Source organism: Miscanthus floridulus, chromosome 10 (genome assembly GCF_019320115.1).
Source record: "Miscanthus floridulus cultivar M001 chromosome 10, ASM1932011v1, whole genome shotgun sequence".
In the NCBI taxonomy this organism is placed as follows: domain Eukaryota; kingdom Viridiplantae; phylum Streptophyta; class Magnoliopsida; order Poales; family Poaceae; genus Miscanthus; species Miscanthus floridulus.
The window spans coordinates 34,938,172-34,947,625 of NC_089589.1; positions in this window are offsets into that span (position 1 = coordinate 34,938,172).

Sequence of the window (9,454 nt, forward strand, 5' to 3'; positions counted from 1 at the left end):
GGGCGGTTGTGGAGCACTGTTCCCGTAGGTGTTCAGGGTATGGTCCCTGTACCGTGGTTTGACTCATGTGCTGCTTTCTCCGTTCGTCCCTGGACCCTTCCGAGTGGGCGTCCCTGGTCGGATGGCCCTAGTCGGCTTCGGTTGCGCCAGTCGGAGAAGAGCGGTGAGCAGGGTTCTTACATACCCTGGTCAGAGAGACACGGGGTCGGAGTCGGAAGTAGGGCTCGGGGTAGGCCCTCTGATTGGAGAGACCGTTCAGAGGCGGCTGGAGCCCGGAGCGAGCGCTCCGGTCGGATAGGTGGACCGAAGTAGTTGATGAGCGGGCGTTGCTCTTCTTAGGCCAGACCTTCCGGTCAGTTGCCAGGCCACCCCTTTGCCTTGTTGTTTTTTAGACTCTCGGGTCGAGCCTTGGTGTGGAAGCCGGTCCCCGAGGGACCCCGGGTTTATGAACCCGACAGGAGCCCTCGAGCCCCTGGGCGATTCGGGCAGAATTGTCTGGGGGGATCTTTTGTCTTGCCAGCGGGTGCGCGCGAGCGCACCCGCGGGTGTAGCCCCCGAGCCCCTGGGCAGTTCGGGTAGAACCGGCTGGGGGTTTTTCTGTGTCGTCAGCGGGGGAGGTTTCTCTGTTGTAGCCCCTGAGCCCCCGGGCGGTTCGGACAAAACCGTCTGGGGGTGTTGTTTTTAGCGGGCGTGTGTGCGTGTTTAGTTTTGAGATGGAATTTTGTTTTAACCAAGGCGTCGTTGTGTAGCCGAGGCATTTCAGGCGTGGGGATTGGAGTGAGACAGAACTTACTGATCCTAGCGTTGATGCGCGCTATGGATCGGGTGAGGAAGTTAGTTCGGACGTGAGGGAGCTCACTGAGCCAGGCATTGATGCGCGCCGTGGGATCGGGTGAGGGAGTTAGTTTGGGACAAACCCTGGCGTCGGTGCGCGCCGTGGTTTTTGAAATGGTTAGTTTAGGGGTCGGACGGGACCGAGTCCGTTGGTCCTGGCATCGGTGCGCGCCATGGGATAGGGCGGGTCAGAGTCGTTGATCCCTGGCCTTTTTGTAACCTGGTCAACCGAGGTAGTTAGTTTTAGTTAGTGAAGCCGTTACACGAGTTCGGAGTCACGATCCCAATCCGTAGCTAGATGTCGTAGATCCTGTCGACGTGAGTTCGGGGTCGCGGTCCTAGGTTTTTGGAGCGCAGTCGAAAGTGAAGCCGTTACGCGAGTTCGGAGTCATGGTCCCAAGCCATAGCCAGATGTCGTAGATCCTATCGATGCAGGCTCGGGGTCGCGGTCCTAGGTTTTTGGAGCGCAGCCGGAAGTGAAGCCGAAGCGTAGTTAGTTAGTTAAAGATAGGACGAGTCGGAGTCGTGGATCTAGCGAGTTTGAGGTCACCGTCCTTGGTGTTTGTCTTGAGCCCCCGAGCCCTGTCTGGCCTTCATAGGGGTCGATGTGAGTTGTGTGCGTTACCCCATCCTCGGTTCCTCACAAACTAGAGGAGCTAAGTTTCGTCGCCTGTCCCGATCGCTCGGGCTCGAGGACTAGCTCGGTGAGTTTGCTAACGGGTGTGATCGAGCGGAATCTAGGTCCGTCGTTCGTGGCGGTGTTGACATAGCCCTCTTGTGACATTCCACTACTCCTTTACCTATAACCCAACAGATGCCTAGGTCATTCCGAAGACCGACCTGGGTGGCCTTATGGCCTCCCCTCGATGGAGATTCTGTGGGCCTGGCGAGAGGTTCAGGATCGAACGAGAAGGTTGAGATGACCCGGTCTACCAGACCTAGCGAGGGCTGCATGGTGCTCATCTATGGTTTTCTCCCCTGGCTCTATTGGTTGCTCATGTCGAATGAGGCAACCATCACTTCATGATGCAACATAGAGCGTTCTAAAGCATTTCGCTGCACAAGCGATGCTTAGTTCCCGAGCCCCCGGGCGGTTCAGGGCCCGAATCATCCGGGAGGCACGGGTGTATGGAATGAATGTGCATATGGATGTATGAATGATTTATATAGAAATAGAGGGGGTTTTGGCAGTGTTTACCTTATCGACTGGAGTGACGGGGTTCAAAGAGCTTCAGTAGAAAACGTCCAACCGGGACCCGTGCTCGTCGTTCATGACGGAGTCGGCATGGCCTACTGAAAGCTCTAGTTTGGTTTTGGTGAATTGATGAAACCCTATGTGCTAACCTAGTTTATCAAGAGATCATGAGATAGGTAGCACATTTCATGTGGTGAAGCAAATGGAGATCATAACATGAAGATGATGATGGCATGGTGATGATCAAGTGCTTCAACATGAAAAGAAGAAAGAGAAAAACAAAAAGCTCAAGGCAAAGGTATATTTGTAGGAGCTATTTTGTTTCGGTGATCAAGACACTTAGAGAGTGTGATCACATTTAGGATTGATAGCCGTACTATGAAGAGGGGTGAAACTCGTATCGAAATGCGGTTGTGAAAGTGCCACTAGATGCTCTAACTCATTACAAATGCATTTAGGATCTAGTGGAATGCTAACACCCTTTAAAATGTTTGTGAAAATGTGCTAACACATGTGCACAAGGTGATACACTTGGTGGTTGGCACATTTGAACAAGGGTGGAGAAGTTAGAGGTGAAATGGAGTTGGTCGCAATGACGCTAGCGTCGGTCTACTGACCGGACGCTGGGTCTCTCAGCGACCGGACGCTGAAAGGCTGCGTCCGGTCGAGCTGTCGGACGACACAGAAAATTGGGTTAAGCACAGGACGCTAGGCTGTGTCCGGTCAGCAAAAATAGGATTTGGACCCTTACTGGAAACGACCAGATGCTGAGGGTCCAGTGTCCAGTCATCCCTATCGGAGCGTCCGGTCACCATTTCGATCGTTGAGATCAAATGTTCACTATTGAACGCAGGTGACATGTGGCCACCATTGGGCGACCGGACACTGACGAGCAGCGTCCGGTCTGTTCGGCCGGAGCGTCCGGTCAGCCCGATCAGTGCCCAGTGAAGGGGTACAACGGCTCTATTTCGTGGGGGCTTCTATTTAAGCCCCATGGCCGGCTCAAGCTCACCCTCTTGCACATTTACATTGACATAGCATACTTGTGAGCTTAGCCAAAGCCCTCCCACTCATTTGCATCATAGATTAAACATCTTTGTGAGATTGGGAGTGATCCAAGTGCATTGCTTGAGTCATTGCATCTAGAGGCACTTGGTGATTGTGTTTCGCTGCGGACTTCGCTTGTTACTCTTGGTGGTTGCCGCCACCTAGATGGCTTGGAGCAGCAAGGATCGTTGAGCGGAGGGTGGTGATTGTCTCCGGCTCCGATCGTGGTGATTGTGAGGGGTTCTTGACCTTTCCCCGGCGGAGCGCCAAAAGGTACTCTAATACATTGCTCGTGGCTTGTGTGATCCTCATCTTGTGTTGGTTGTGCGGCACCCTATTGAGGGTTTGGCGTGTGATGCCAATTAGCGCGTGAACCTCCAAGTGAGTGAATCGCCACAACGAGGACTAGCTTGCCGGCAAGCAAGTGAACCTCGGTAAAAAATCATTGTGTCATCATTGATTCCGAGGTGATTGGTCTACATTGATATTTATCATTGTGATTGATTGGTTCCTTCCACAACAAGGCGGTATAACTATCTCGCTCTTACTCTTTATATTGTCGCAAAGTAGTTGTCAAGCTCTTTAGTGTAGTTAGTTCTGAGAGCTTGTTGATTTGATTAGTGTGAATCTTTAGTTAGCATTTGAGAGCACACTAAACTAGCTTTGTGTTATAGCTATTGTGTGGATATATACTATCTAAACTAGAATTGTGATAGGTGGCTTGCATTTTAAGTAGGCTAGCCCAACACTTGCTTCGCCGCATAATTGTCTAACTATTTTGTTAAGTGTTGTTGTAGAAATTTTATTAGGCTATTCACCCCCCCTCTAGCCATTAGGACCTTTCAAGTGGTATCAGAGCCGAGGTCACCATTATTTGAGGCTTAACATCCTTCGGTGTTAAAATGGCTCAAATCAACAACACCAAGAAGCCACCCCAATTTGATGGCTCAAATTATCCCTATTGGAAGGCTAAGATGACAACATATATCAAGTCAATCAATAGGAAGATTTGGAAGGTAGTAGAAACTAAGATTGAGATAGAAGATGAAGAGGCTCCCACCGCCGTCGAAAAATTGCTACTCCAAAACAATGACATTGCTCTTAGTGCCATCCATGATGCTTTCAATGAAAGAACATTTGAACAAATCAAGAACATTGAGAGAGCTCATGAGGCATGGAAGAAATTAGAAGAATCATTTGAGGGCACCAAGGCAATCAAGGGTGCAAAGGCATACATCCTCAAGGATAAATTTGCTAGCTTCAAGATGAAGGAAGATGAAAGTGTGCCGGACATGTTCCATAGGATGGAAGTGATTGTAAATGATCTCAAGGCACGTGGTGAGAAGATAGAGGACAAGGAGTTCTCAAACAAGTTCTTGAGATGCTTGCCTTCAAGATTTGGCACATTGGTCACCATCCTAGTGAGGAGTGGTTTGGACACCATGACACCAAACCAAGTGTTGGGAGATATCATGACCGATGATGCTTATAGAGATGATGATGAGAAGGAAGAAAAGAGGGAGAAGAAAGATGACAAGAAGGATGACAAGAAGAAGAGCATGGCATTCAAAGCCACATCATTCAAGGGTAAAGCAAAGCAAGAAACATCAAGTGAGGAAGATGATTCATGGGATGATAGTGATGATGAGAAGATGGCTCTCTTTGTCAAGAGGTTTGGCAAGTTCATGGTGAAGAAGGGCTACCGTGCAAGAAGAAAGAAATCTTCATCCAAGAACAAGGAAGAACCAAGAAGGTGCTTCAAATGTGGAAGCAAAGATCATCTTGTTGCACAATGTCCATACAATAGCGACAATGATAATGACAAGAAAAACAAGAAGAAGGAAAAGAAAGAGAAGAAGGACAAGACATTCTTCAAGAAGAAGAAGGGTGGATCATATGTGGTCACTTGGGATAGTGATGCTTCCTCAAGTGATGATGATGATGATAGTGATGATCATAAGACCACCAAGAAGAAGGTTCTTGCAAGTATAGCAATCAATGAGAAGCCTTCTCTCTTCGACTCTCCATCATGCTTCATGGCTAAGGCCACAAAGGTACAAACTTGTGATGATGAGAGTGATGAGGAACATGGTAATGAAAGTGATCATGAAAATGATAGCGATAGTGATAATGATGAACCTACCAAAGATGAATTATTTGACATGCTTGAAGATGCTAGAGAACATTTTGACATCAAGAGAAGGGAATGCAAAAGCTTGCATAAGGAGATAAAAGCCCTTAAGCAAGCCTTTGATGAGCTCAATGCATCTCATGAGAGGCTAGAGGATGCCCATGAGAAGCTTGGCAAGGCTCACAAGAAGCTTGAAAAAGATCATTCCTCTTTGCTTGATGAACAAACTCAAAAGAGGCATGTTGAAACTTGCAATGTAGGTTTAACTTGTGACTTAATTGATACATCACTATCTATGCCTATCATTGTTCCTCCAACTAACCCTTCTTGTAGCACTTCCACTTCCACCTCATCTAGTAGTGATGGTCTCACTTTGTGATACCTCACTAGTGGTCGAGAATGAGAACCTCAAGAAGGAGGTAACTAAGCTCACTCACACCTTAGCTAAGGCTTATGGTGGTGAGGACCGCTTGCTTATGGCCTTGGGTAGCCAAAGAGCTTCTCTCTACAAAGAGGGATTGGGCTATACCCCCAAGAAAGGCAAGGCAGCCTTTGCTCCTCACAAGACTAGTTTTGTGAAGAACAATGATTGGTTTTGCATTAGTTGCAAGCAAGTTGGTCACAAAGAGCAAGAATGCACCAACAAGAACAAAAATGCTAATGTATCCTCCATTAAGCTTAATTCATGCTATATGCTTATTAAGGGTACAAATGTTTTAAAGGCTAAGTTCATTGGCAAACCATGGATGGGCTCAAAGAAGAAAGCCATTTGGGTGCCAAAGAGCCTAGTGACTAACCTTCAAGGACCCAAGCAAGTTTGGGTACCTAAAAGAATTGATCTTCTTTTGTAGGTAAATTACAAAGCCGGAGGAAGGCATTTGGTTCTTGATAGTGGGTGCACTCAACACATGACCGGTGATCCAAGAATGTTCAACTCAATCAACACCAATGGCAATGATGGTTATGATAGTATCACATTTGGTGACAATGGCAAGGGCAAGGTCAAAGGGCTTGGTAAGATTGCAATATCCAATGACATGAGCATATCCAATGTGTTGCTAGTAGAGAGCTTGAACTTCAATTTGCTATCCGTAGCTCAATTGTGTGATCTTGGATTTAAGTGCATATTTGGGGTAGATGATCTAGAGATCATAAGTGTAGATGGCTCTAATTTGATCTTCAAAGGCTTTAGATATGAGAATCTATACTTGGTTGATTTCAATGCTAGTGAAGCTAGATTATCCACATGCTTATTCACTAAGTCAAGTATGGGTTGGTTATGGCATAGAAGGCTTGGTCATGTTGGAATGAAACAATTGAATAGATTGGTTAAGCATGACTTGGTTAGAGGCTTGAAAGATGTAGTGTTTGAGAAGGATAAACTTTGTAGCTCTTGTCAAGCCGGCAAACAAGTTGGAAACACCCATCCTAAGAAAAGCATGATGAGCACTAGTAAAGCATTTGAGTTATTGCACATGGATTTGTTTGGGCCAACACAATATACTAGCATTGGTGGTAATAAGTATGGCTTTGTGATAGTGGATGACTACACTAGATACACATGGGTATTCTTTCTAGTGGACAAAAGTGATGTATTTGCAACATTCAAATCATTTGTCAAAGGCATTCAAAATGAATTTGAAACAACCATCAAGAGAGTTAGAAGTGACAATGGTAGTGAGTTTAAGAACACTAGAATTGATGAGTTATGTGATGAATTTGGAATTAGACATCAATTTTCGGCCAAGTACACACCACAATCAAATGGCCTTGTTGAGAGGAAGAATAAAACACTCATTGATATGGCAAGGTCTATGCTTAGTGAGTACAATGTGAGTCAATCCTTTTGGGCCGAAGCTATCAACATGGCTTGCTATTGTAGCAACCGCCTCTATTGTCACAAGTTGAAAGAGAAGACACCATATGAGCTCTTGAATGGTAGAAAGCCCAACATTACATATTTTAGAGTCTTTGGTTGCAAATGTTATATCTTGAAGAAAGGCACAAGATTGGGCAAGTTTGACAAGAAATGTGATGAAGGATTCCTACTTGGCTATTCCACTACAAGCAAAGCATATAGAGTTTGGAATTTGGATAGTGGTACTCTTGAGGAAGTTCATGATGTTGAATTTGATGAAACCAAGGGTTCACAAGAAGAGAATGAAAACTTGGAAGATGTTAGAGGCATTCAACTTTCAAATGCCATGAAGAACATGGATATTGGTGAATTGAGGCCTTGGCAAGTGAATGATGATGAAGACGATCAAGTGCAAGTGCTCTCCAACTCAAATGTGCAAGAAGATGCAAATCAAGTTAGTGCAAGTGACTCTCATGACAATGATCAAGATCAAGTGGCTAGTACATCATCTCTACCCAATGATCAAACAAGTGCAAGCAATCAAGTTCCGGTGCTCCAACCAACTAATATTGCAAGAGATCATCCTTTGGACACTATAATTGGTGATATCTCAAGAGGTGTGCAAACAAGATCAAGATTATCATCATTTTGTGAACACTTCTCATTTGTGTCATCCATTGAACCTAAGAAGATAGATGAAGCCTTGATGGAGGTTGATTGGGTGAATGCTATGCATGAAGAATTGAACAACTTCACAAGAAATCAAGTATGGGAATTGGTAGAAAGACCAAAGGGACACAATGTGATTTGAACCAAATGGGTCTTTAGAAACAAGCAAGATCAAGATGGGATAGTAGTAAGGAACAAAGCAAGATTGGTAGCACAAGGCTATACACAAGTTGAAGGTCTTGACTTTGGAGAAACATATGCCCCGGTTGCTAGATTGGAAGCAATTAGGATCTTGCTAGCCTATGCTTGTGCCCACAACATCAAGCTCTATCAAATGGATGTCAAGAGTGCATTTCTCAATGGCTACATCAATGAAGAAGTATATGTTGAGCAACCTCCCGGATTTGAAGATGACAAGAAGCCCAACCATGTATACAAGTTGAAGAAGGCATTGTATGGCTTGAAGCAAGCACCTAGAGCATGGTATGAGAGATTGAGGGACTTCCTCCTCTCTAAAGAGTTCACAATGGGCAAGGTTGATACCACTCTTTTCATCAAGAAGATTGGAAAAGACTTGTTTGTGTTGCAAATCTATGTGGATGACATCATATTTGGGTCAACCAATCAAGATTTTTGTGATGAGTTTGGAAAAATGATGGCTAAGGAGTTTGAGATGTCCATGATTGGAGAGTTGAGTTACTTCCTTGGTCTTCAAATCAAGCAATTGAAGCATGGTACATTTGTGAGTCAAGGCAAGTACATCAAGGACATGATCAAGAAGTTTGGCATGGTTGATAGCAAAGCCATTAGTACACCAATGGGAACCAATGGCAACTTGGATAGTGATGCAAGTGGAAATATGGTGGATCAAAAGTTGTATCGGTCAATGATTGGAAGTCTACTCTATGTGACCGCAACAAGGCCGGATGTCATGTTTAGTGTATGCATGTGTGTAAGATTTCAAGCCTCACCAAGAGAAAGTCATTTGAAGGCTACAAAGAGAATATTGAGGTACTTGAAGCATACACCAAATGTTGGTTTGTGGTATCCCAAAGGAGCAAAGTTTGAGTTAGTTGGTTATTCCGACTCGGATTATGCAGGATGCAAGGTTGAAAGGAAGAGCACCTCGGGCACATGTCAATTGTTGGGAAGATCACTTGTTTCATGGTCATCAAAGAAGCAAAATAGTGTTGCATTATCAACCGCCGAAGCCGAATACATATCCGCCGGTAGTTGTTGTGCACAAATACTTTGGATGAAGGCCACCTTGAGTGACTTTGGAATCAAATTCAAGAAAGTGCCATTGCTATGTGACAATGAAAGTGCAATCAAGCTAACCAACAATCCGGTTCAACATGCAAGAACAAAGCACATTGATGTCCGCCACCATTTCATAAGAGATCACCAACAAAAAGGGGACATATGCATTGAGAGTATAGGCACCGAAGATCAACTTGCCGACATATTCACCAAGCCATTGGATGAGAAAAGGTTTTGCAAGCTAAGGAATGAGTTGAACATATTGGATTTCTCAAATATGTGTTGATGCACCTCCTCTTATATGACACGCCTCTCCTTCGAGCAATCAAAGGTAAAAGTTGCTTGGCATGACATACATCCTTGCTAAGGACATGTTTAGTACATCTAGTCATTCCCTCTAGCCACTAGTTTTATTAGGCTCATTCAAGAAAATCAAATGAATTTGATGATTGTATGGTAC